Source organism: Vicugna pacos, chromosome 21 (assembly GCF_048564905.1).
Source record: "Vicugna pacos chromosome 21, VicPac4, whole genome shotgun sequence".
Classification (NCBI taxonomy): Eukaryota; Metazoa; Chordata; class Mammalia; order Artiodactyla; family Camelidae; genus Vicugna; species Vicugna pacos.
The window spans coordinates 2,834,986-2,861,920 of record NC_133007.1 but is presented as its reverse complement, the minus strand read 5'-3'; the positions used below and the strand labels follow the sequence as shown (position 1 = coordinate 2,861,920).

Below are 26,935 nucleotides of genomic sequence, written 5' to 3'. Positions count from 1 at the left end.
AACTTATGTGATGTTAACAGCAAGAGCCTTAATGGTGTGTTTTATTGCAGCGAAGGTTGGAGGCAGAATTCTTCTCATAATATTCCTTTATTAAAGGAATTGTTCTTGTTACATTGCATCTTATGTCGAAACATATTTCGTTTTTGAAAGCAAAACAGTTAGCAGTTGTGTTACATCTTTTCTTTTGGTGGTTGTTGCCCTTTGGTTGTTGGCGTCTTTGAGAATGAGCACTGACATTATGTATTATGCCAAGTCATTCTTCAGGATCTGTGTTGTCTCTGTTTTCAGCGTGCAGTGCCCTGGAGCTCAGGGAGGTGGTCAGCAGACTGCGGGACTGGTTCAAGGCCCTTCACGAGAGTGGAGGTCAGAACGCGGACAGCAGGGCGTCCCTGCGGCTGGAGCGAAGCAGTAAGGTTCCCAAGTCTGGCGTGTCGTTGTGTCTTGCGTGGGACTCTGTCTCCAATGAGTCACTTAGATCAAACACATACTTCAAACTTTATTCTTTACTTAGATGGTCAACAGAAATCAGAACATTGTTATTAGTTCCAAGCACACCCGTATCGTGTTTTGCAAAGAGATACAGCATTTGTGACAACTCTGGTTAGAAAAAGGAATATTCCATTAGAGACAGCATTTAACTGTTAGTTGAACTGGAAGAGTAGGAACATATTTCAGTGTATTGAGAGAAGTGGGGAAGAGGAGAACCACATGGAAACAAAGGTAGAAGCTCTGACGCCCTTAGAGTTTTGGAGGACGCGGCACCCACTCCCTCGATCAGCTGTTTCTAATTTGACTCAGCTGTCAGTAGGCAGTAGGATATTTTCAGTCTCGCACTGCAAACCGAATTCATAAAAGAAGAAAGTAAGAGCCAGGTGAGTCTTACATGATTCTTTCATCTGTGTAAACCAGCAAAGTCGTTTTTTTAAAAAATTTCTTAGAATTGGGAAATGTAAACTAAAATAGAACGCTTGCTATGAATAATTGTATACATTTTTCATTTTATATTTTTTCATTTATAAAAAATACGTATTATATGTTTAATGCATGTGAGAGACATGTATTGAAACATGAGCTTGGTTTGGGGGAGCTTTCAAAGACCGAAGCATTTGCACTAAGAGCAGGAAGAGGAGGCAGGGAGTGGGGGCAGCATCCTGGCTGCAGAGGCGGTCCCGAGGACCCCCCGTCACCACGACCCCACCTGCAGGTCCTCGGACGTCTGTTTCTAACAGAGTCACCTAGCTAGGGGGCTTAGCGTCCACAGTCTATTTCCTAAACGCCCTGTTTGTCTTCTCATCAGGGAGTTTTCTGTAAGCCCTTATTTGTATTTCTGGGTCTTGACATCCTTAAAGAATACAGTAATTCTTGTTAAGTCAGTTTTTGCAGAGAGACATGATAACTGTGAACGTGTGATGGCTGCGTCCACGTCCTTCTTCTTAGGAAGCCCCCAGAGAAACTGTGGTATCTCCCTGCCGTCAGTGTCCTCTCTGGCTTGTCTCCAGAATTATTGTTTAAATTTTTGACAGAAGTTAATTTTTTGATACCTTGAGAGTAAGTAGGATGCCTGATCTTAGTTAAAGAAATAATAAAGTATATTTGCCCCTGTATTCATACCTGGGGTGGGGAAAGATTTGCTCCAGATCCTTCAGTATTGACTTTTTGATTCGTGTCCACGTCTGTCCCCCCAGTACCTGTACTTGAATATTTTTATTGCTTGCTTTCAGATCTCTGATGAACTTAGTTAAGACGGACAATCCCTCCTGTATTTGGAGGTGGATGAAAAGAGAGCTTGTGGGACACTCAGAACAGTGCCTGGTTAATTGTACACAATCACAAATGTTATTTCCCTTTCTAGCTTTTTCTTGCCAAAAATGAGACACTTAATATAGTGGGTTAATTGCAGGAAGCACTTTGAGAGTTGAATATCTTTGGAGGATGAATGAAAAGTGGGGCATAGGATTATTCATAGTGCTTGAAGGGGTCGGGGTTGATTTGACGAGTGTCTGGACTGCAGTTCTCACAGGTCTTTCTCTCTGGGACCGGGAAGGATGGGGGGTCCACTGGGACAGAAGGCGATGCCTGTTTGTGGCTGGTGTTCACGTTGAGATGTGCAGCTTCAGAGTCAAAGCCAGCGGGAATCTTGTCGATGTCAGGATTCAAAATGGGACACGCAGCAGATCCGGGGAGAGTGACCACATCTGTGTCCCTCTCCTGGGCTCTGTGATGGGGAGGAGCCTGGCGGCACCAGGCAGGGGAACCAGAGTTGGGTATCTGCGTCCCTCCAGGGAGCTGCCGCGGCCAGCTGGCTGTGTAGTCCCCAGGCCCAGGGTTGTCATGTGTCCTGGAGGGGCTGACACAAGACCCTACTGCATGTGCGGCATGCTGGGAAACACGGAGAGTGAGAAACACCGTCCCTGCTCTTGGCCGAGTTTCGCTGAGTCCCTCTCCCAGCGTGGGGTCAGGGAGGCCCAGCTGTCACTTGCATCTAGTAGTGGAGTCCATTGAAGAGGGTCCCAGACAGCTGTTACCTTACATAGAAGTCAGCCCTCCCGTGTGGACAGCCTAAGGCTATGAAAGAAAACACAGGCACAAACACACGTGACCTCGGTCAGCAGGGATTTCTTGGATACGACGCATAAAAGGAAAAAGTGATGCCAAACTTCATCAAAACTACATATGTTTCATTTTCAGAAGCTACTGCTTTTCCAATGAAAAGACAAGCCACAGAGTGGGAGGAAGTACTGGCAAGTGCACGTCTGGTAAAGGACTTGCATCAAGAGAATATAAATAACACTCAGATCTCAAAGTGGTGAGGCAACTCCCCCTCCACTGAAAGTGGGCAAGACGCCGTGCGCGTCACCAGAGAAGGTGCCACGTTAGGAACACCTAGAGAGGAGCTGGATGCTGGTCATCACGGGGGAGACGCCGACCCCTGTCCACAAGGAGGTGCCTCCTGTATCCTTATTAGAAAGGCCACGGTGAACGGCAGGACCAGGTCTGGTGAAGATGGAGTAACTGACTGTCCCGTCCACTGGGGTGGGAACGCAAGACGGTGCAGCCACTTCGAAGGACAGCCGGGCAGTGTTTTATAAAAGGAAATAGGAACTTGTCGCAGGACACAGAAGTCTCATTTCATGATATTTCTCCTTGAGAAATTACAACGTGTTCACATTAAAACATATGTGTGGATGGGGTGGGAAGGGATAGACTGGGAGTTCAAAATTTAGATACTGACAGACATGTAGAATAGATAAGCAAGATTATACCGTACAGCACAGGGAAATATATACAAGATCTTGTGGTAGATCACAGTGAAAAAAATGTGACAATGAATATATGTATGTTCATGTATAACTGAAAAATTGTGCTGTACAAAGGAACTTGACACAACATTGTAAAATGTCTATGACTCAATTAAAAAATGTTTAAAAAAAATACGTGTGGATGTTCATTGAAAGTTTACTTATAAGTGCAACACTGGCCACAAGCCGAATGTCCATCCCTGGCGAGCGAATGAAGAAATGGTTGTTCGTCCATGTGATGAAATAAGACGCACTTTGGCAGAGGGACTAAGTCAGTCCTCAGATGAAGGTCTGCTCTGACCTGACGTAACAGAGCCTGAAAGCTGCCCTCAAAGAGTCGTGCCGTCTTGCAGGTTTTTAGCTTCATGCCAGAACAAAGAAAAACACGGGGAGGAATTCCACAAAACCCCCAAATCAACGATTTAAAATCCACAATGTGCAGCATCTAGCCGATGTTTACCAAGCACGCTGTGAAGCATAAAGCAGTGGCCCGCAGTTTGGGGAGGTTTCTGGGTACCAGAAACCATACCCAGAGACAGCAGTGAGGACGGGCTTAGCACACAAGGACCTTAAACAGCTGCTGTAAGCGGTGTTACTGCGCACGGTGGGATAAAGGTGAACAGACACCAGGTACGAGAGGAACAGAACAGCCCGTAGTACGTGTAGGGAAGCGGACAACGAATGAAGTGAAAAGTGGATTCTATGGAAGAGAAAGTCCGCGTGCCTGAAGAGATGTGACAGAAACCACCCAAAACAAAGCACATGGAAAAAAAGACGGTGGGATAAATAGTAGAAGGGACAAAATCAAATCAAAGGAAGATGGAAGATTTAAATACAACCATATTGATGATATTCAGTGCATGTGGCTCTAATGCTTCAGAAAAAAGGCAGAGATTGTTAGACTTGGAAATAGTGTGAGAGTCAGTGCCACGCTGTCTCGAAGAAACCCATTTTAAGTGTAAGATGCAACATAGTGTAAAGCAGAATAGAAATTCTAATCATAAGAAAGCTGGAGCGGCTGGTCTGTGTAAGGCAACATCGACGTCAGAAATTGTATGAAAGCCAGATTCTTCACTGTGGCCACACCAGTCAGACCCCCGGTAGCCCCGGGTTCCTGCTCTGTTGGTCTTCACGGGCGTCCATGCTGGTTTTTTTCTGTGTTATATACGGGGAATATGCGCTGGCACATCTGAGAACTCTCTCAGTCACCACATAGTGTGTTGCTCCACAAGTTTAAAATAAGATAGGAGAAGTTTTTTCCAAATTTATTTTATTTTACACTTGTAGCATCAAGATAATCGTATTGAATAGTATACATTTGAGAGGATCAAAACAATGTTATATCTGGTCCTTTTCTGTAACATCATGCCAATGACCCTGGTAGCACAACTTTTTGTCTATCATTCAGATGACATAAACTCACTGTGTTTTTTATCTCCAGGGTAACATAGAGGTCATGCTTTAAAAGTCCACACATTGTCTAGACGTGGACGTTAAATCTACATATTAAATGACTTAATGACAGGCCAGTGACCTGAATCCAAATCAGCTTCCCTGGCATTCTCCATCTAAAACATCGCATTTCATCTAACTGATCACTTAACAGACATGTGCACTGTAAGTTCATTACTTTTTAACACAAAGGATAAACTTTTAGTTCTGTTGTGTCTAAAATTTACTAGGTACCTGTGCACATCACATTTTCAGAAAAATTCTTTTATGTTGGTATCTGGGTTGTAGAAAAGTTCTTCTCAAAGTAGAGCTGCAAACATGATGGGAAGTGAGGCCCCTTCTCTTTCACACCATCCTGAGAAAAACAGCGAGGAAGGACGTGCTGAAACTAACGGTGTTTGTGAGTCGTCATGAAGCTGGGTGGAGGTCGGTTTAAGTCTCCCATTTTAAAGGCTGGTGGCGGTTCAAAGGAGGCTCAAGCGAAGGTGTGATCCGAGCAGCCCACAGGCGCCCTCACGAGGGGTCCCCGGCATCCACGCTGCTCCCACAGTCCCGAGTGGAATTTTCCTTCCGGAGCTAATGTCAGCTGTGTCAGTGCTCCAGTCCTTCTTCTCCATCCTGAAAGGCACAGGGCACGTGTGCTGTCACCTCCACACTGACCTGGACAGGAGGTGCTCCGGTGGACCCTGGCCTTCTGCTCCAGCCCCGCATCCCTGGGTCTCATCCACCCGGCACCTCAGCAGAGAGCGAGCCTCCGGGCCCAGCTCCTCCCCAGAGCCGTCTGGGCTGCACTGCAGTGCCCGCTCCCACGTGGGCAGCACCAGGACCAGGCAGAGAGCAGACAGGCCAGCCTCCCCTGGGGCTCAGCCACCTCTCCTCACAGACACTGGCAGGCCTTCCGTGATGCCCTGGGAGCCTCAGGAAGCTGGCAGCGGGGCCCTCTGCTCTTCAGAAGGAGGTGAAGGGAGAGGGCAGGCCCTCTACACTGACTCCCAGTGCCCCCTCGTCTCCCCAGACCATTTGCTCATAAAGGCATTTAAGTTCCTTCAGTGCTTCATAAGATGAACTTGGGAAGGGAAGAGAAAGTCAAAGCCACACCAGAAACCTCAACCCAGAACTCGGGTTCTTTGAGTGGTTTTGCAGAGTTTAGTGCATTTATTTTTCCTGCAGGTGGCTTTCTTCATGTAATCCCTGAGCACTCGACAACTTCTGGTGGTCAGGGATAGCTTCAGCCAGTTTTCCAGCCATGCTGTTTTGAAAGTAAGCTCAGAGAAGAGGGTCCTTGTCCGCATGTTCCAACCCTGCATTCCCAGAACCAAGGTCAGGACCTGGGAAGTAAATAGAAGAGCCACTCACGTTTACTTTCTGTTTGGTTGAGTGGGAGAATTCTGTTTGTTGCTGCCGACAGTTTTACAAAGAAAAGCACAAACAGTGAGAAAGTCACTGGATGTCTCTCTGTGCTTTTATGAAAGTGTCACAGACACCGCCTGATCTCTGCACGTCCTTGCCCGGCACCGCAACGCACAGATAGGAAGCTCTGAGGATGTTACTGAGATAAACCCTGCAAAGGTGGCGAGATTGCAAACGTCTTCAGTCCTACATCTCCTACAGTAGATACCCATTTAATTTGTAATCCTAAGTATCCTAAAAATGCAAAATATCTTCTCTGCCATTATTCTTCATCTTGCAAACATAAATTATAAAAGTAGTTTGTGCACAACTAGAAAATAAATGGAACTGCACCTGAGGGAGAATTCCGCTCATAAATGGTTCAACTGCTGTCTAGCTCCTGAAGCTTGTCTGTCTGATCCTCAGTTTCCAGACAACCGTCACACCCTCTCCAAGGACAGCCTCTCCTCCACACCAGTTAAATGAGTTATTGTTTTCCTGCCACTTGTGATGAGTGAACCGTAACAAATAAGACAAAAACCAGATGACAAAACACATGTGAAAACCAGCGTAACCTGACACGTGAGAGTCGAAGGTAAGTTCCTCGGTTACGCCTCACACGCTGCCGCTGCCGCTGCCGCTGCCGCTGCCGCTGCCGCTCTGCGGGACACTGACCCTGGCGGGGCCCGTGGCTGGCGAGGTGATCGCCCTCGGAGAGCGAGCGGCTGGGTACAGACCTGCCCCCCGCGCACCCCTGCGCCCACCGTGGCAGATTCGTGCTTAGAAGAGCCCTTGAGGGAAGACGGGAGCTGCGAAAGTTACACAGTGGTGGCTCTTTCTCCGGATGTTACTTGTGAGCTGTCAGGGTTGCTGTGGTTCTGCCAAGATACAGAGCACTGCTGAAGCTGGGATTTACAATATGTCAGTCATACTTCTGTTGAAAGGGCATGTCGCTGCTTTGACTAAAAAATGAATTTTATTTTTTTATGAATATTACTCAGTTAGAGGCATGTCACCTAGTGAACCATTCATCATGATAACCTGCTTATTCAGGAAAAGCTTGACCAATAAAAAGAAGAATAAAAAATCTATAATATAATGACAGTAGGACCTGCCACTGAGCAAATGACTAACTAGTCCTGAAGCTTTCTGTCCTGGTTGGTTAGTCCTCACAACTCTCCTGCCAGGTGTGTGTGACTCTGTCCCTTTACTCTGGAGCCAACTGGGAGCAGGTGCCTGGAGGGAACCCACGTGGCACCATGGTGTTTGCATGCTGATGGTGACATCCAGATTTAGCTCATCTTTTTTTTCTGTCTTTGCCTTTAGGATTTGATACCGGTATTTTGCCAATTTGTAAGGATTCACTTGGCTGGATGTTCAACAGACTGGACACCAACTACGACCTGCTCCTGGACCCGTCAGAGCTGGGCAGCATGTACCTGGACAAAACGAGCCATGCGCGGAGGCTTTCTTCAACTCCTGTGACACGTACCGGGACCACTGCATCTCCAACAATGAGTGGTGTGCCTGCTTCCAGAGACAGCAAGGTACAGCCCCCACGTGCTCGGTCCTCCCAGTGACAGTAGTGCCTAACCCCACTCTTTTGGTAGCTATTCTTCTAACTAGAGTGGTTAACAAAAGAGCAGGTAAGCCTGAACAGCATAACTCAGCCAGGGATGCTACACACGCTGAAGGAGATAAAAAACCATAATTAATGTGCTCTGTTAATGCACTTCCTTAGAGTCTCCATCATGAGCCACCAAGAAGGACATCGGGATAGGAGAACATAGATGCTAAAGGTAGTCATTTAAATTAACCTGTTGTCGGTCTTGCCCACGGTGTAAAAAGGGATTTTCATCTCTATGCTGTGGAGTTTAATGTTCTGTTTTGTGATCTTTTTAAATGACTTGAATGAACCATAGCTTTCACCATAAAGTTATTTTTACGTATTTGATTTTAAAATGATCTTTCAAACTTTTAAGATAACTTAGCTTTATAAAAATTCATTAGCAAAGACGGAGTCCCGATTCCCTGGAGAGGCAAGGCAGCGGCTGTCCTTGACAGCCCGTCTTCACTAGGAAACGAAATGTAACAGGACGCTGGAGCCTGCGTGTATAGTCGTCCGGAGGGTAATTAAAATCAAGTGTGTGAGGGAAGGGCCCCAAACACTGACATTATGGGAAGGTTTGGGGAACCTCCGAAAACAATGATACGTGTGACCCTGATGCTGATTTTGAAAGACAAATTGGGAATTAGTCTGACGTGACACGTCAGCTATCATCACTACATTTTAAAGCTCCTGGCAGCTGAGAGAATGAACAAGCTGCTTTGAACTGTGGATGGTTCTCAGGTTTTCAGGAAACCAGCACATTCTCTAGGGCATTTTTACTATCTCAATGCCTTTTCATGTATTAGTAATAGTTTAGTAATTAGAGACAACATGCTTATCTGTAAACTGGGTTTGTAGCGTAGATTATTTATAAACTACTTTAAACAAAGTGTAAAAAATTTGATTTGTTAGAGTATTCTAAATTGTACACACAGACACACACAGAGACACATGAACACAATCACTCACATACAGACACACACACACTTGCTGACTTACTATTACATGCTTTCAGGGTGACTGAATACCCCTAGAAAACTTCATCCTAGTTTTAATGACGAGTCTACACTTAAATCACTTAAAGAATAAAAAAGTAAATCCAGGTGAACTTGCCATAAAAAGGCATGTGGTCCTTTATTATGACACGTGTTTTCTAGTTTTTCTTTGGTTGTTATGATAGCATGTCCAAGTGTTTATACATGAGCATTTAAAACTATTCTGAATAACTCTGAATGTTTCTACTGCAGAAATCAATGTGTTTATCTTAAAACATTCATAGAATTTGCAGTAATATTTATAGAATTAATCAAAAGTCCCCAAAAGATTCTGCTTTATATACATTTCATGTATTTACTTCCAAAGTATTAAAATCCTTATAGTCACATAAAGATATTTTATGAGATCATTTAATATATGGTAGAAGTAATTTAGTTAATGGTACCCAAGCTGGTTAAAGGATTTATACAACTTCCCAAAACCTTAGGAGAGTTTGGCTAATTCTGTGTATTAGTTTAATATGCTAGAAAACATTACAAAAAAAACAAAACAAAACCAAAAAGCTCCTGACTTACAGAATTAGTTCATCAAGTAATTTCATGAAAAGGAATAAACATTAATTTTAAAACATTTTTCTTCAAATGTTTCACCTTATAAAGAATGTGTTTTTCCTATTTATTCAATACAAACAACAAATTCTTAAGTTTACTATAATTAGAGTAAAATGTATGTGTGTGTGTGTGTGTGTATGTGTGTGTGTGTAGAGAGAGAGAGAATAAGTGGGTGTTACTGATTCCAGGTTGACTTAAAACTGCAATCAAGACCATAGTTGTATGGTTGTTGGAAAATACCAGAAAAATAAAAGTGTTTTTTGAAAAGTACCTTTCAAAAATATAAAATTAAGATTCATTTCAATAGTTTAATCAAAGATGTTGAGAATATAAAGTCTTAAGCCAGTGAAATACTTACAGTTTTTCAATGGAAAAAATGTTTTAACTTTAATTAAACTACAAATTTGTTTCCATGACTAACATTCTGAAATCCTGAGAGTTAAGTGGTACAAAATGGCTATGATTTTGGCTTGTGTAATTCTTCTTTCTAACTAATCATGAAACAGGCGTAGGAGAAATATTACTTGGGGATTTTTGTTACCTTGGGTGTTAGTAACTGACTTTCGTAAAGTGTATTCTACGCCCCCACTCAAAACAGTAAATCCATTTATTTCATTTAAAGTCTTGTTGTGTAAGATCCAGGAAGAGAAAGAAAATTAACATTTACTCAGGCCCAGCTAGTTTTTGAGATATGTAAAATCATTTATTACCCACATAGCCTGTGAAAGTTTAATTACCCCATCTCACGGCTGTGGACTGGCGCGCACTGGCCCCAAACACCTTCACGTGGTAGGAGGAGTACAGGGACTGGGATTTGAAAGTTCTGCCTCCAGCAGCTTTACCGCTATATGCAGACTTTGCAAGGTCAGACATAAAATGCGGAGAGACGTCCCTGTGCAGCCTGTTGGCAAGTCCCGTTCAGTACAGGTCACCCCAGCAAGTCTCACTTCAGCCAACGGTATGCCGACAGGTGGGAGCAGTGCATCCTCAGAGTGGGTCACGCATTTGGCCACAGGGACAGGGACCAACTGCACCACTGCTACGAAAGACATTTTCCTGTTTAAGGCAAGATGTTAAGCACAGGGAGTGTTGTTCATCCTGTTAGAGGCTGTGCGGGCCATAAAGTGTGAGGACAGGGAACAGGGGAGCAGCCCCTGAGAGGGGCTCCCCTACCCTGCAGAGGATGCGCTGCCCACTTGGTCATCCCCAGGCCTCTGCAGCGTCCGCCCCCTTTTCAGCTGTGACTCCAGTTGTCTGCGTTTGACAATGGAAATGCACCTCCCTAAAAGTGACTAGCTGTGAGTGTGGGAAGGACACATGTGTATATTCCTATTGTGCACATGTAGGTATTTCCTTATTTATTTTCCCAGTGACATTCAGCTCAGAATTGTGTGGGAAAATAAGAATGCATTGTTATCATTGTATGGAAAACTATCAATTCGTGATATGACATTCAGGTAATGTGTGAATGGTTCCAGTATAAGGATTTGAGTTTTTAAATTCAGAATGCAAAACAATGAAGAGTGTTATTTTTGAAAACAGCTTTTTTTTTTAATTAACTAGTAGAAGATTTTAATTCTTTTTTTCTTGTTTTTTAAAACAAGCATTGGGATTCATTACTTGTAAATACAGTGACTGAATTAAAGCCTATATTAGATAACTCATGATTTTCATACACCTTTAAGCAGATAAAGTCAGAATTTCCCATAAAGTAAAAACATCGGAAGATGATGGGAAATAAATCTTGTGTGTAAGTCTGTGCTGATGCCCTACACCGAGCGTTCACATCTCACCGTGTCCAGACCTTCATGCTCTTGGCCACCTCCCTGCCCTTCCATCTGCATCAGTTCTTTGCAAGTGCGTTTCACGACCTATGAAATCTCAGTCAGGCCCTCCGCGTACTTCTGAGTGGAAAGCCAGAAGCAGAGGGGAGGAAAGGTATTCCACACTCCCGTGCTGTATGTGGAACAGCGTGATCTACCATGACTTCTCTGGAAGCATTGCACGCCCCTCACACAGAGCTGGTGGGGCTGTCCTGAGGTTATTCAGTGAGGTTGCTAATCAAGAGTCAGGTTTTTCAAACAAATTACTTTTTCTTCACACGTTAGGATCCTCTAGAAAAAGCACTGTTGGCCTTACGTATTAAACTGTAAAATACATTTCAAGTTCTTTGTCTTATTTCCTCATTCCACTTTGTTGCTTCCATGAAAATTTAGTAACTGACTATTGCGAGCTTTATACTAAAGAATTTTTAATTATTTGAATTAATTATATCTTGCTTTTCCTTAAAAAGTTGTAGTGTAGCAAAATAAATATTGTTTTGCTCTTTCAATGGTTTGTGATAGTTTTATATAGCAAGTATTAATATCAAGTTTTTAGAATATGAGTGTAAAGCATTAAACTATTTTCATATAAAGTATGTATTATATGGAAGAATGTGTCTAATTATATATAATAAGACAAGCCAAGCTACATTGTTTCTGTTTAGAATTTTACGCTTCTGAAAATATTCTCCAGTAGGTTTGAAAGAGTTTGGAAAAGTAGACAAATACTTATTTCCAAATTGGTTTAAAGTCTTGTTTATTTTTTAAAAGATGACTTCTCAGAAGTTACTGTATATTACGTCCTGTTTCCCAATTGCATGTATTGTTGAAGCATCTGGGCGCAGCTAAGACCGAAGCCTGTCCACATTACTCAGTGTCAGAACTTATAACAGCACCTCTGAAATTCCTCGGAAACATTAACTGTTTCCTGGATCATATTTGAGTGCAGTGCTGTTTCTCTCGATCATAGAAACTCTTCTATGTGAGGAAAACGTAACCAGGGAGCTGTTTAGGCAGAAGCCCCTCAGCTGTGTTTACCTTAATGAGCTGATTGACCAGTGAAATGAAAGGAACCATTTTCCATCCTGTAAGTGAATTTTATGATTGTACATACATGTATCTACTTGCAGAATACTTAATATGTAATATATCTTCTAAAGCCATGTGACTCTTAGTTTTGGTAATGTGGAACCCACACCGTCTTTGTCAAACTGTAACCCTTAAGGTCATGTTTAATGCTGTTGCAGACCCACCTTGCCAAACGGAGCTCAGCGGTCTTCAGAAGCGGCTCGGGGTGAAGAAGTTTCTGGGTGAGTAGCAGGTCACTCTCTGACTCCTTCACTGCTCACGTCAGTAACCCAGGGAGACAGCAATGGGAAATCAGTGTTCATCCCACAAAGGTAGACCACACTGAATTTCAGCAATAAAGCTTACGAAGTTTTGGAAAGCCGTTAAACTTAGTTCTATTATCTGACCTGTTGAAAGATGCTAGGTGTGTTTCACTACCCTAATGCAATGCTCATTTTGAAAGTTATTAAGTAAAAGAGATTTAAACAATGCTAAAGTTAAAGCATCAGCAGAAACTTCAATTCTAATTCTGTTGGTAACAATTCAAGAGTTGATGGCATGTGTGTATTCAGAGACGAGGGAGAGAGAGAGGCAGGGTGACACGTGGCCTGAGTACCTCAAGGAGAGGTGAACAGGCCTTTTAGAGTGTTTCATCAGTGCTTTTTACAGCTCACTTTTAGTAAGTTAATGTATGTAGAAGATGATGGATGAATATAAATTCCAAATTTTATCCAAAGCCTTGCAATACTTGAATGCTTGGCTGTCAACAGATTGTGAAACTATTATGTATGGTTATTTGCTTTATTCCTGTAAACATACAATTGTTAAATAACCTCTTTTGGGAATAATTTTAGATTCAAAAATTTACAAATGTAAATTTCATACATCCTTCACCCAGCCTCCCCTGAAGCCACCTTACTTCCCAAGAATGATGGCTGGATGTTTGTCAAGTCTAAGAAATTAACATCGATACAGTCCTCTTAGTTAAGCCTCAGACTTTGTCTGGATTTCACCAGTTTGTCCACAGTTGTCCTTTTTTCTGTTTTAGGATCCAACATAAAACACCACATACAGTTTTGCTCTTACTGTTTTCATGTATGCTCCTGGGTATTTAGTGACATGTAACTTTGTGTTTTTGGATCTGATTAATCAATTTGTATTATATTATGATTTGCTGTTTTTGTAATTAGCATATTGTATGTTTACATGAAAAGATTTTACATATTACTTGAAAATTCAAAGTTCAAAATAAATAGGCTAATACTTTGTAATGCAGCATTTTCAGATGTGAATCGTCATCATTAGATCAAAGCTACAAAGTATCATGTTTCTTTTAACTCTTTTGTAAGATGCCCTACAGTCCTGCTCACAGGTGTAAAGGTTATGTTGGTACCTGGCTTTGTGTCTACAGATGGAAGTTCAGCACGTCCAGTGGGAAAAGCCACTGACCTTCAATGGTGAAATGTTTTAGACTTGATCAATGTCTATTAGTGACAAATCTATTAACATCCAGGCTTTGATAATTCAGTGTTACCAAAAAATGAAAATATTTAGCGCCCAGCTGGGAGGAGTCACCTTTGTTCACAAAAATGTTCATAAAAGTGGAAGTCACCGCTGCAGAGCAGTGCCCCTCCCCCGCGGCCTCGGCGCTGTGAGAGGCGGGCGCTGCCTGCCCTCCAGCCCCAGGCTGTCTCGGTCGCGGCCGAGCTCCAGCCTCGTTCTGACGACGCTCTTCCACTTTCAAGGTGCGCAGGCACCGGAGAAGAGTTAAATGGTCACACTGACTCTCGCTCTTAACATTTTTATGGCAAATATGGCAAATCATGGTGGTTTTTAAGAGGTAGAGATAATAGTGCTAAAAATTTCCCAGTTTTTGCTGGCCTTAAATCCACAGAAGGTGTTCTCATGTTTTCTGTGTTGGCGATGTTCTGTGTCCCTCATGGAAAGACCAGGAGTTCAGATATTTCAAATGAATCAGTTTTAAATTAAATTGGTTACTCATATATCAGAATTTTTAAGCTTTTCAAAAGGATCAAATAATGAGCCCATATTGTTGCAAGACCAGATGAGAGTTTCACATTTTATCCATTTCTTAGTCATTGGTTTTCTTTTTTTTTTCACCAAATAACTACAGTGTGTCTGATTGTTGAGAGAAAAATTGGTCAGGAAAGACAGGAAAATCTTCTAATCTCCAGAAGCTTCTTACATTGTAGTGTTGGACTGTTACTGAAGACTGGGAATTCACTTCTCAATTGTTTGCCGGACATGATCACTAGCAGTGTGCCGGGACTATGTTAGATCCTATAGGTGTGAAAACAGATGTCTCTCTTCCCCACTAGACTGAGTTTAAGGGTTGCTCATGTAACAGTGAAAATCAAGAGCATCCAAAGTGCCCAGAGGATATCACAGGATAGTGGTGAAGCTGTGCAGTAAGACACACACACACACACACACACACACACACACACACACACACACACATGATGGAAGAAATATATCAGAAACCCTCCTGCTTAACAGGAAGGGGTCACATTTAAGTCAGGTTTTCAGTTGCAAGAGGGAGGGAAGGGGAGAGGGTTCCGGATGAGGAAGAGATTCCTGTGGAGATGAAGTCTTCTGGGTCTGGAGGAAGCAGCAGCTTGACGTGGGGAGAGCTGGGGGTGTAGGAATGACAGTCTGGGGAGCGAAGGTCGCAGGTGGCCATGCACCTGGTCTGGGGGACTGGGGGTTACGGCATCCGTCAGATTCCAGTTCTGGGTGTCCTGCCCCTGAAAACGGCACCTTTGCAGAGTGAGGAGAGGAAAGACAGGAGATTTCTCAGCTAACGACACTCACAGTGGCAGTTCCTCACGACGAGGGCGGGGCCCTAGCTGCTCTGTCCTCCGGGCACCACCAGCTCCCCGCCCAGGGCCGGGCCCACGCGTGCCTGGCTGAGTGACCCGAGGAGGGGCACCAGTCACTCATCACGGTGTGTCTTGCAGGGCAGTACATCCCCCAGTGTGACGAGGACGGTTACTACAAGCCCAGGCAGTGCCGCGGCAGCGCTGGGCCGTGCTTGTGTGTGGACAGATACGGAAACGAGGTGGCGGGCGCAGACTGTGGTAAGAAGGGGGTCCTCCCTCAACACGCTCTCCACACTCACTAGAACTCTGTGCAGACATGGGACATCGGGGGGCGGGTGACAAAGACTGGCTCCTAGCACACTAAAACCTCGTATGAATAAGAAATAGGACCGCATAATTTAGATGGTTTAAGAAGAGCTACAAGGTGGGCCCCTTTGCTATTTTAGATACAGAAAATACGTCCAATGCCTCACCTGTTCTTCTGGGTGGGGAGGGCAGACTGCTCCGGGCCACCCGTGTCCCCACCCAGCACCTCCTGTCTGTGTGCCCTGGAGATGTTCACTAAGGGGGCAGAGGCTCACCCATGAAAGAAAAACGAACCTTTTTAAAGTAAAGGTCCATAAATTGTAGGTTTGTGGCCATCTTTCCTTATGTTTGGGGGAGAAAATACACTTTTAATTGCTTGAAGGGTAATTATAATTAATATTTTAATTGTTTTTCTATGCATGCATTTTACACATATACCTAAAAAGTAGTATTACAATTAAGTTGAGCATCATATATATACATTTTAAAGTTTTAAGTGTGACATTACTTTTGTCTCATAAAATATTTTTTCAGAATGCAAGTTTTAAATTAGTATTTTTGTTTGTACTGTGGAAAATTTTCTTTACAATAGCCACTTAGCCTGTATAGACACAAAATACAAGCACACACACACACACACACACACACGGAATCAATGGATTGTGTTTCCATTAATTCAAATGACCAAAAATGAAAACAAAGTTCTTGACCAGTGTTGTGTTTTAGAAAATGTTTTCCTCCTTTATGGGATTTTGAAACTGACACACTGTGATTCTTTAGAAATAGGTAAGTGGTAAACAGCATACAAGCAATTGCATTCAATGATGAAATGCCATGCTTTGCGTTTATTTATTCCATAACACTTTTAATAGCTTGGCTTTGGTTTTCTGATCAGTGTTTTCAGGTTTAAGTAGGATTAAGTCTAGTCAGTAGCTAACAGAATTGTAACATGTGTCTGTAATACATAGTTTAAATGGGTTGCATTATTAAGTACTTCAGTCATCAGTGATGCCAGTGATGGATAAAGAATTTCAATTTATCTTATAAGTAAAAATTATATGGAGATGAATTCAGTAAGTGTCGGAAATTGTTTGGGTAATATGACTTCTGAGTTTTCTCAGCTTGTTGAAATTATTAAGAAAATACAAGAAGTTGCAGAGTAGAAAAAGTTTTCTTCACGTGAGGTGTGGATCTCCATGCGTTGTATTGTGAAATCAATCAGTTATTAATCGCAATGGATTCCATTGATAGCATTTGTTATAATTAGCTTCCACAGAATTTCAGGACTAAAATATTAGGAAGTTTAGAAAATAAACACACTGTCTTGAGGAGGTGGAAAATGAATACATCCTGAGGTGTGTGTGCATTACTGCCTCCGTGAATAGGAGCTGATACTTTCCTAAATATTTTTAAAGCATTGACTGGCTGTGTTAGCTTTTTATTGTTCTGGTAACAAGATCCCACACAAGTACGTCATCTTGTGGTTCCAAACATCAGACGTGCAGCCCGGCTTCCTGGAGCTCAGGGCGGGGCGTCCTCAGAGCTCCTTCGGAGGCGTTGGAGGAGAGAGTTTCCCAGCCTGGTCCTCTGCTGACGGACTGTTTCCCTGACTTCAGAGCTAGCCGCCTGCACCTGAATCTTGCTTGTAACCACACCTCCCTCTTACTTTGATATGGGCCTTCTCAGAACTGGGCTGAGATCGTATCACTGGACTAGAACTCTTGTCTGTCAGACCTCAGTAATAATTCTGCTTTTTACCACATAAATTTTAATAAATGATGACAAATGGATCTTACCTTATTTTTGTTAAGAAAGCTAAAGAGCAAATTAGAATTTTATGAAGTGCCTCAGTTTTCATAACAATTTTCAGTCCATCAGAAATTATCCCACCACTCAGTCAAATAACACCACTGTTTACCGCTTTCCTAAGCTGTTGACTTTGAGACCTCGGGAGATTTTGCAAGTGGAGACTTCAGAGAGTGGGCCGGTGACATGGGCGAGGATGGTGTGACACGCGGTGAGGATGAGATTGGAGACGATGAGGAGGAGGAGGGAGACGATGACGATGGCGGGGACCAGGACGGCTACGTGTGACCGGCGAGGATGGAGCACATTTCCGTCATTTACACGGTGATGCCTACAGAGAACTACCTTCTTGCCCAAAAGCAAAATGAGTCTAAAACTCACTTATGTTTTGTATAATTATTTCAGATACCACAACTAAAATCCTAGAGCTTTATGTTTAAATACAAGTCATTTACTTTGAGTTGTATCTGTCCTGGAGAAAAAGGACACGTACGGGGTCTCTCCTGACAGAAGAGGGAGGAGCTCGTGGTCTCGACAAACGTCAATGAAAGCAAACTGTAAGTTGGTCACAGACGGAGAGGCCAGCGCTGGAGGTCGTATGGGACACTCTTCGGAGAGGAGTTCTCAGTTGAATCTGCAGATATTAGTGACCTGGGCCCCCGGGATCTTATAAAAATATGCATGACCTTAATTGCAGTTCCCAAGGCGCCTCTTTCCCAAAGCTGGAGCGACTGACTCAGAGGTGAGTGAGGTGAGAAAGACAAAGTCCATCCCCGAGTCCTCCGTCAAGCTTGTCATCCCAGTGATGCTTTTAATTATGCACTTATTCTGGATGTGATAAGACATCTCAAAAATGGCAAGTATGGAATACCATGGATTCTGAAAGTTAAACACTTAGTTATCCTTTCTAAATTTTGTTTTAATATGGACAGCAGGCTCATGTAAATTTTTTTAAAATTTTTAACCAGCATGATTTCTTTACCTTTCTAGTTTTCTTGATCTTTCTGACCAGCAACATAGGGTGCAGACTTTAAAGCAGAAAGACAAAGATAAGGATTCTTTTAAACTGTATTTTCACAAAAAAGTTTGTCATTTGCCCCAGTACCAAATTTTAAAATACTAATTCTTATTTTTCCTATCTTAGATAAAAATTTGCATTTAATCTAAAAATTGTCCCATTTTGTTACTGGTATTGAAACTTGGCGTGTGTATGGTGCCTTGCAAAGTAGAGACAGAGTGGTTTCAGCATGCATACTGGCACAGGACAGTAGTCCACAGACAAGCACACCTAATTAACCAGTTGATACCAGTGATGTCACTGCTGCTGGAATGAAGAAAATGGAGTGTGTTTCTTTCTTTTTTCCTCTTGTTACATACTTGCCATGTGGGCTTGTGTATGATTTTTGTGTGGAGTAGCACCATCTGAGATTTAACTGCAACAAAATTACTTTAATTGTTGTATTTAAGTTAGCATGTTAGTTAATTGTGTAGACCTTTTGGCACATCCTCACTTTGAGTTTGCCAGACCTATGGTTTTGTGCTCATAATAAAAATGGAAAAACCTGTTGGATGTTACACACTAGTATCACCATTTAAAGTGGGTCAGCTGGTTTCCCAGTATATGATCCACTGAAATACAGTTGGTGGATTCTTTCCACGTGATTTATAGACACTAAAAAAATTTAATGTTGACTTTATGTAATATTTAAGGTACAATGCATTTTCTTTATTACTGTTTATGTATAGTTTACAAAATAAAGAATCTTGTAACCAAATTAAACTGTGTCTTAATGATTTTCTGGGGCATAGGTAGTAGCATGAAAGATTCTTAATCTGTTTCTTGATTTTAAAAATGGATACATCACAAACTAGCTAGAAAAGTTTTTTGAAAAAATTTTGAGTTTCAAAGTCAGAGCTCTTGGCATCTTGGATATTGTTTTATTATACATGTTTTAAAAGATTTTTGTTTGCTAGATTGTTCTGTTTTCACTTAAAAATCTTAATTCTTATTTTCTGTTTTAGATAAAAATATGTGTTTAATCTGAGAATTATGCCATTTTGTTTCTTGTATTAAAATTTAGAGAAGGTACTGTATGGTGCCTTGCAAAATGGAAATAGAAGGTTTTAGCATGCATTGTTTCATTTGTCATAGCATTGCAAAGTAGATCATTTTCTTTGTTGAGGGTAGTATTTTTAAGCCCATTTTTGTGGTATTATATTTAATATATTTAGCTAAATTTCTGTAGCAATAGCATTTTTGAAGAGTGATAGAATAACCTTACCTGTTTAACAAAAGTGTAAGAACCACAAAATGCAACTTGTGGATTGATTGGAAAAAGAAAAAAGATCAAATTCTGTATAAAGGTTTAGCAAATTAATTCAAAGTAACAAGTATGGTGGTCTTTAAGTGAAGCTGTTTTTTTTTTAAAGACGTATCATCTTTCAAGCTCCCAGGAAAGCAACCAATTCAACCGAAAATATAAAATTGAAAATATGTATACATCGCTACACTTTATATAAAGTCTGTGTGTGCAGTATATATTTATATAAATGTGTCTAAAATTATATTTGTGACAGATCTCTTGGTCATTTAATTCATTTTGAATATTCTGATTTAATATAATTATTTATTTATTCCAAAAACATCAATATTGAGCACCTACTGATGCCCAGGCACTATTCTAGGCACAATAGAGTCATTGGTGAGCAACATAATTGTGAAGTTATATTCTAGGGCAGGAGGTGGTAATACATTTACCCGCCCATAACCGAATGTAAGTATGTTCACCACTAGGGAGAAATCAAACAAAGCTATTTCCTAGACTTAATTTGAATAACAAGGCCAATGTATTTAGAACACTTAAGAATTGAGTCCTTGAAATGAACTCAAATTTTAAAGGAATATTTTTGATTGAAAAGAATGGAACTATCCAATATTTTGTCCTTTCTTAAGTTAAATTCTGAGGCTCAGGCGTGAAACCGTGCTGTGCATCCTCAAGCCTGCTTCTCTCTGGTTATCATAGGGGCACATGTAACATGCAGAAGACCACAAGACAGTCTGAGTCACAAGGTCAAATGTGAAGTCGTTAGAGGACGGGAGCAGAAACTTACAAATAGATTGTCAGTGTTCCTGGTGTGTCAGAGGCTAAATGGGAATTGGTGAACACTTTTTGTCGGGCACCCTGGATTTGCTCACAGTTTATTTACCAGTTCATTTATTTAAGTGGGTTTAGAGAGTTTCACAAATGAGCACTTGCTTTGAAACAAACATTTTGTGTTTGGTACAAATGGGTGATACCGCAGGTGAACAAAGGTGCAGTCTGCCTGGAGAGAGGACTGGCGCTTTCAGTGCTCACAGAGATACTCCTGCCACGGGGTGGGCTCCCCAGTGTCTGGACCCCTGCAGACCCTGGGCCTGAGGGGCTGGCCACTGTCCTCCCTGATGCTGAGTTCTTCCGAGTGCTCAGCGGGTGACCCGCCAGCCCAGAGGCAGGGGTCCTTTCCATCACTGGGTCCTTATCGGCTGGTGGGGGAACAATGTTGTGACCTTTAAAAGGGTGGTGGCAGCTCTGTCTGACGTGGCTAAAGAGTCTGGAATGGACTTTAAAATTCTGCAGCTGTCCCTTGAGTCTCTGGCAAGAATGCCCTTGGGTAACAGGCTTGCCTTCCACTGCCTGCTTGCAGACCAGGGCAGACTGTGTGTCATAGCTGGCCCTCCTGCTGTCTCGACACTAACACCAGCAGGACTGTTGAGCAAAGTGCCCGTGAGATCTCGGGTAGGCCCCCTGGTTTCCCAAGCAGAGTCAGTCTGACCTATGACCTAACAAGGGTTGTTTGGACAAGAGTCCACAGCCCCTCCTGGTGTTAACCCACCTCCTTCCTTTCCAGGCCTTTGGTGGCTACTGTTCATTTCCTCTTTGGCCCTTGTCTCTTTAGCCTTCTGGTCCAGTTTGTGTCTGCTAGCCTCCAGTGGTCTCAAGTAAGGCTCAGGAAGGCTTAAGGATTTCAACCCATCCCAGCAGAGGGTGGCCTGGTCCCTGCAGGTCCTTGGAACAGTCAGTGAGGGATGCCATGGTAGGCTGTGCTCTGCAGCCTCATCCAGCAGGAGGAAGTTTCAGAAGAAGAGACCTCTGGGCCCTTAACCCTTAGGAATAAGGGGTGTAGAATCTCTCGGGGGAAGGGGACAGGCTGGGATCTGGGACCCTGTGCTATAGTGCTTGCACTTGGACAGATGTCTCCTCAAGCAACAGGACACAAAGAAACTATAAGGGACTAAAGATAACAGCTTGCACGTGCTGTTGGGGTGAGTTATGAACAAGAAACAGAAAACCAAAACCCAGCTGCCGCTTCTGCAGTGTTGGGAGCAAAAGCAGGTGCCAGGTGTGATCCCCGCACAGGGCACCACCAAGTGTGCCGGCCTACCCACCAAGCCACCCCTCCCACCCGACCCCTGGATCCCCCCACCCCATTTAAGGGAACTGACCCCACCCTGGGGAGGGAGCAGGGGCACCTGTCACTTGTTCTCGTGCCCTCTGCTGCAGCACGAGTCCTGGCAAAAGCCTTGGAGTGTCTCGTCCGGCCTCTTCAATTTCTCCTGATTCCAGAGCCCAAGGACCTGGGTAGGTAACAGAAGGGGGAGGCAGGAAGGTGTGGACTGAGGGCGTGGAGGAGGAAGTGGAGCTGAGTGTGGACTGGAGCCCAGACCGTGGCACCAATGTGCATGTCACACAGTTTGAGGTGTCACCCAAATCTGGGAAAATCCTTGAAAAGCATTTGTTAAAAAAATTACACAATTTCTAAAAATCTGTGATGTAGAAGTTGCCATCTGTTGGGGAGACGGAGGTGAGGGTGGGGAAAGTAAAGACGTGGCCCAAGATGCGCACGTGGCAGCCTACGTCAGGAGGACGGGCTTTGGCAAATATATTTTCCTTCTCGTGAATTTGGGAAATTGAAGGAAGGTGCTAACTGCAGCGCAAGCTGCTGCCGGCAGGTGGTGATGGCAGCCAGCCTTAGGAGCAGACAGACTCAGCTGCTGGGTGAGGAGGTGCTGAGGACCCTGTGGGTTGAGGAGCCCTGGAGGGGAGCGTGCAACCTGCTCCCTGGGTCTCCAGACCAGCCTGGGCCCCGGCGTTCAGCCCCCAGATCTCCACTCTGTCCTGGGTTCTTTCCGTGGCTTCAGGCAACACGCACTTACTCTGAAAGGCACGTACTTCCCTGTAGGGAATTTAATGTCTATTCCTTTGTTTCAGTTTTGGGGAGCAATTCAAACTGTACAGCTTGAAAAAAGCACCTTGGGAAATTTCCAAATGAAAGGTGTCTTAATGTAAAAGGCTATCTTCCAGTCTTAGTAAAAGAGAAAAATATAATACCTAAGTTTCCCGTCTTTGGGGCAGTAACACTTGTTAACATGCGGCAAAATGTTCGATGTGTGTGGAGATTCCTGTTCACCATTTTATCTTCTCTGAAATCCCTTGGTTTTATCTTCTCTGAAATCCCTTGGTGCACAGTTACTTGGGGCCTGTGGGAAAGGGCATCTTGGATGACAGAATGACAAATGGGAATGTTTGACAATCTTCCATCAGTTTTGATCCCTTTGGGATCTGATGTCAGTAAAGTTGTGGTGATTCAATTTGTGGTGCAGTGAAGTACGTCTGCAGATGCAAGTCAGGGGGACACTAGAAATACACTTTTCTGTTTACAGTGACAACACGAGTTGAAGGATTCATGGTGGCGTGAAGGGCGAGAGGAGAGGGACTCTCGTGCAAGGTTGGTGACCTCGGCCCGGCACAGGGTAGTCACAGTGGCTGCCACCCTAACGGATAGCGCAGCCCAGAGGTCGAGCCCTGCTAGAAACCAGAGCGTGCCTTCAGGCCCCTGGTGCTGCAGGCTTCCCACCTTTGATGGAATCCCTAGTTCCTGCATCTTTAAAAAATTTTTTTACTGAAATGTCGTTGGTTTACAATGTTAGTGTCAGGTGCAGAGCAAAGGGATTCAGTTTTGCATACACGTATATATGTTTTTTCTTTTCAGATTCTTTTCTGTTATATGTTATTAGAAGAAGTTGAATATAGTTCCCTGTGCTGTTCAGTAGGTCCTTGTTGTTTATCTATGTTGCATACAGTGACGTGTGTCTGTTAATCCCCAACCCCCAATTTATCCCTCCACACCTTTTCCTCCATATTTTAAATAAAACCATCGCCCTGCTTTCACTGTTTCAGAAATTCCTCTGTGAGTGGAGCGGGTGCACAGGATGCTTGGCTGTTAAGTGGAGGGCTGTCATACTCACCAGGAAGAGCTCTGAAGCAAGAGGGCATCACCAGGACGTGTCAGACCCAGATCACGTGGTGTGAAGTTGTGAGTTACTGGCTGTTGCCGCAAGGAAGCACTGGGCGTCACCGTGACTTGATACCCAAATGTAAATACGCAAACTGAAGCTGTGTAGGAGTTGTTGATTATTCAGATGCTCTTAAGAGGGAGATTTTACATAGAAGTATATATAAAATAGGATATTTTAAATAGAATGATAAACAGGATAAATTTGAATTTGATAAATAAGATTTTAACAATGCACATGCAAGTCTTGCATACCAAAAACTATACAACATTGCTGAGAAAAATTATAAAAACCCAACTAAATGGAACGTTATGCCATACTCAAACATTGGAAGATCTGATGTTCTTAAAATGCCAATTTTCCCCAAACTGACCTAGAGATTTAATGTAATCCCAATCAAATCTTAGCAGTCTTTAAAAAAAATAGTGGTAATGGTTTCTTTTTTTGTTTGAATATACTTTAGGAAACGATATACATAACCGAGCTTTCCCACCATCTCCAGGTAACAGCAGGAAGCTCCAGCTACACACATTCAGCATTTTGTGATGGCTGAGAACAGCAGTCAGCACCAGACGTGAACAGTCAGCTGCGACACAAACATCCTTCCAAATGAAATGTCATCATAGCAAGACAGGTAAACCAGGGTTTAACAAGTGACAGCCATCTGGGACATGACTTCATCATTTTTGTTAAATTTCCTATTTCATTCAGTATTCTTATACACAATTCCCTGTTTATAGGTTTTAGATAAAACCTCCCTTAAGGAATTATTTCAATTAAGTATAAATGTTCAACAATAGTTGAACATTTCTGATAAACAATAGTTGAATAGTTCTAATAAAGAATCCCCAGGCAGTTCAAATTCTAATATGCACTGACCAAATGAAAAGAAAAATAACAATTTTTGTTCTAACATGTTAATTACAACAGCTACATTTCACATCTGATCAGCTTTTTTCCCCTTTCTCCTCCCATAACCATGTTCATCAGGCCATTTCCCTATATTTGTGCAATACATGTACTTTCAGCACATGTGCCCAGCAGTGCTTTGAAGTCCATTCTTACAAGGTGCAAATGGATTTCAATAATTTATATAAACAAGTGGGTTATGCTCAATCACTGCAATTTTAAGCTACTGTACACAGCAATGGAAAGGTTACAGAAAAGTGCCATAGCCACAGTGCCTGAAGAAAGGAGGGAAAGAGGAGCCTTAAAAAATGGATAAAATCAGATGAAGGATTTCAGAGGGAAATGGAACACATGGGCAATGAAAAACATTTCTCTGCAAAACAAATGGAGAAGCACTGCTCTTGACCATCAGGTGCAAGTGTGGGAACAGGTGTTTGATGACATTGTATCCACTGCCTGTATGGTTCACAGTCGTATCTTCAGACACAGATCACCTGGTGCTTGCACTGGATTTTTGAAAATACAAGATTTCTAAATGATACACTAACCCCCTAATTTTGCAGACAGGTTTACATGTAAAAGGCTAAGTATTTAGCCGCCTCAGCATTGATTAGTTTTGGGTGTCTAAGCTCTGTTACACATGACTTCCCATGTGTAACAGATGAAGAATGCATCTACAAGAAACCTACATTTCAAGGGTTTTACAATCAATCTTGTATCTTTCCCATGAATTGAATCTCACAGACCGCCGTCCCCTTGTCATTTGTTTTTGCCCAGCTTAACTGTCTTCCTCTACTTAAATGCAATTCAAAAATGTTATGATTGGGCAATAGATTTACAGTTCCTGTACTCAACACCATGTGCAATTATGACCATACTTGGTAATGACTGGCTCATACATACAGGAAATGGTAATTTAAAATGAGGATCAATGGGCCATGTGATAAAATAAACTCTAGTTCAAGGTCAATATATACTTTATCGACTTTATAATTTGTCTGGATTAACATACCTGGGAAAACAAGTTTACATAGGCCCCTGAAAAAGTAAGGAAATAGCCCCACCAAAGGGTGACTAGAAAACAGCATTCATTTATAGTTAAAAAGGAAAAAATGCACTAATTTAAAAAACCCATGCTCAAATATCAAATTTACCCAACATGGTGAAAGGCCAATGTATGCCAGATAAGTGATTTTCTCAACAGAAAAAATGTTCAGAGTATCACAACATTTCTAAGACTTAAAGGAATTTTACTCCAGATGTGATACACGTTTGGAAAATGCATGCCTAATTGCTCCAACTTCAGATGACTTCACTTGCTTGGCTTCTGGAGTTTTCCATCCTGCTTTTAGTGGCATTTCTCTCACGGCCATCACTGTCAGGCTACCAGCAACCGATTCGTAAAATGATGGCATATTAGCTTTTAGAAATCGGAAATCTGTACCCCTCTGTCACTTGCTCTGTTTGTCTTTTTTAAAAATAAAGACAACAACCTGGACTTTAAACCATCATACATTCTAGCCTATTTCAACAACATAAACCATCATAACTTTTTTAATTAAAAAAAAGAGAGAGAGAAGTAAGACTAAGTGAAAGCAGAGTCAGAGCTGGAAGGCTTTCCTGGGACTACAGCTCCTTCAGTGAGCAAACTTGTTGGCGATTCTAATATTCTCCCCTGCTTTCTAAATTTCTGATTATATCCTCCTTGGTTGAAGCCATTTGAAATCCGACCTCTACATAACTGGTATATTACTACATTTTCAAAGAAAGGGGAGAAATCCCTTTTCTTGACACTGGACCCTGTGGAGACCCTGAAATGAAGCCCACAGGCGGCTTCCCACGCAGGCCTGAACATCAATGCAAGTTGTGTTTCTCTTTCTGATTTTTAAAAACAGCTGCTCGGTGTCACGGTGGAAGATAAGCCATTTTCTCGTGAACTCCTTGCCCAGATTACATTATGGTTCATAAAAAGTCCTGTGTTAATAAGCAGAAGTATTCTCCAACGCTGGAATCTTGTATGATTTGCAAGTTCGTCGACTTCAAAAGAATCCAAATCTAGTCCTGATTTTATCAAAGGCCTTTTGTTATTTTGCTATTTGCTATTCTGTTAATTCATACACTCATTAATTCAGATGTTCCCAAATGGATGCCACAAAAATTTAATTATATGACCAAAGAGATCTTTATAATGAACGATCGAGATGTTTTCATCGAGTTGCTGCATGGAATGCTACTATAAGATTGAAAATTAGCACCATGAGGTAAGTTTCACTTTTCAACAGGACTTTAAAAAATATGATCGTTAGAAACGGCACCTAGAGATAGAAAGGCAGGAAAGTGGGGTCCCTACACTGGAAGCAGGTTCCGTCAGCGGCTCAGGTGGCAGTGGGAGAAGCAGGGATGGGTTTTAAAAATGCCAAATGGACCGCTCTGGCTTTATCCTATTCCCCCCATCCTCCCCCAAATCTCTCAGGAGGAAAAAATAGTCCC

General features: G+C 42.5%; 1 pseudogene; it reads left to right on the top strand.

The window, feature by feature from the left end:
* Positions 1 to 245: 245 nt before the first annotated feature.
* LOC140688155 (testican-3-like) lies at positions 246 to 18,971 on the top strand (annotated as a pseudogene).
* The last annotated feature ends 7,964 nt before the right edge of the window (positions 18,972 to 26,935 follow it).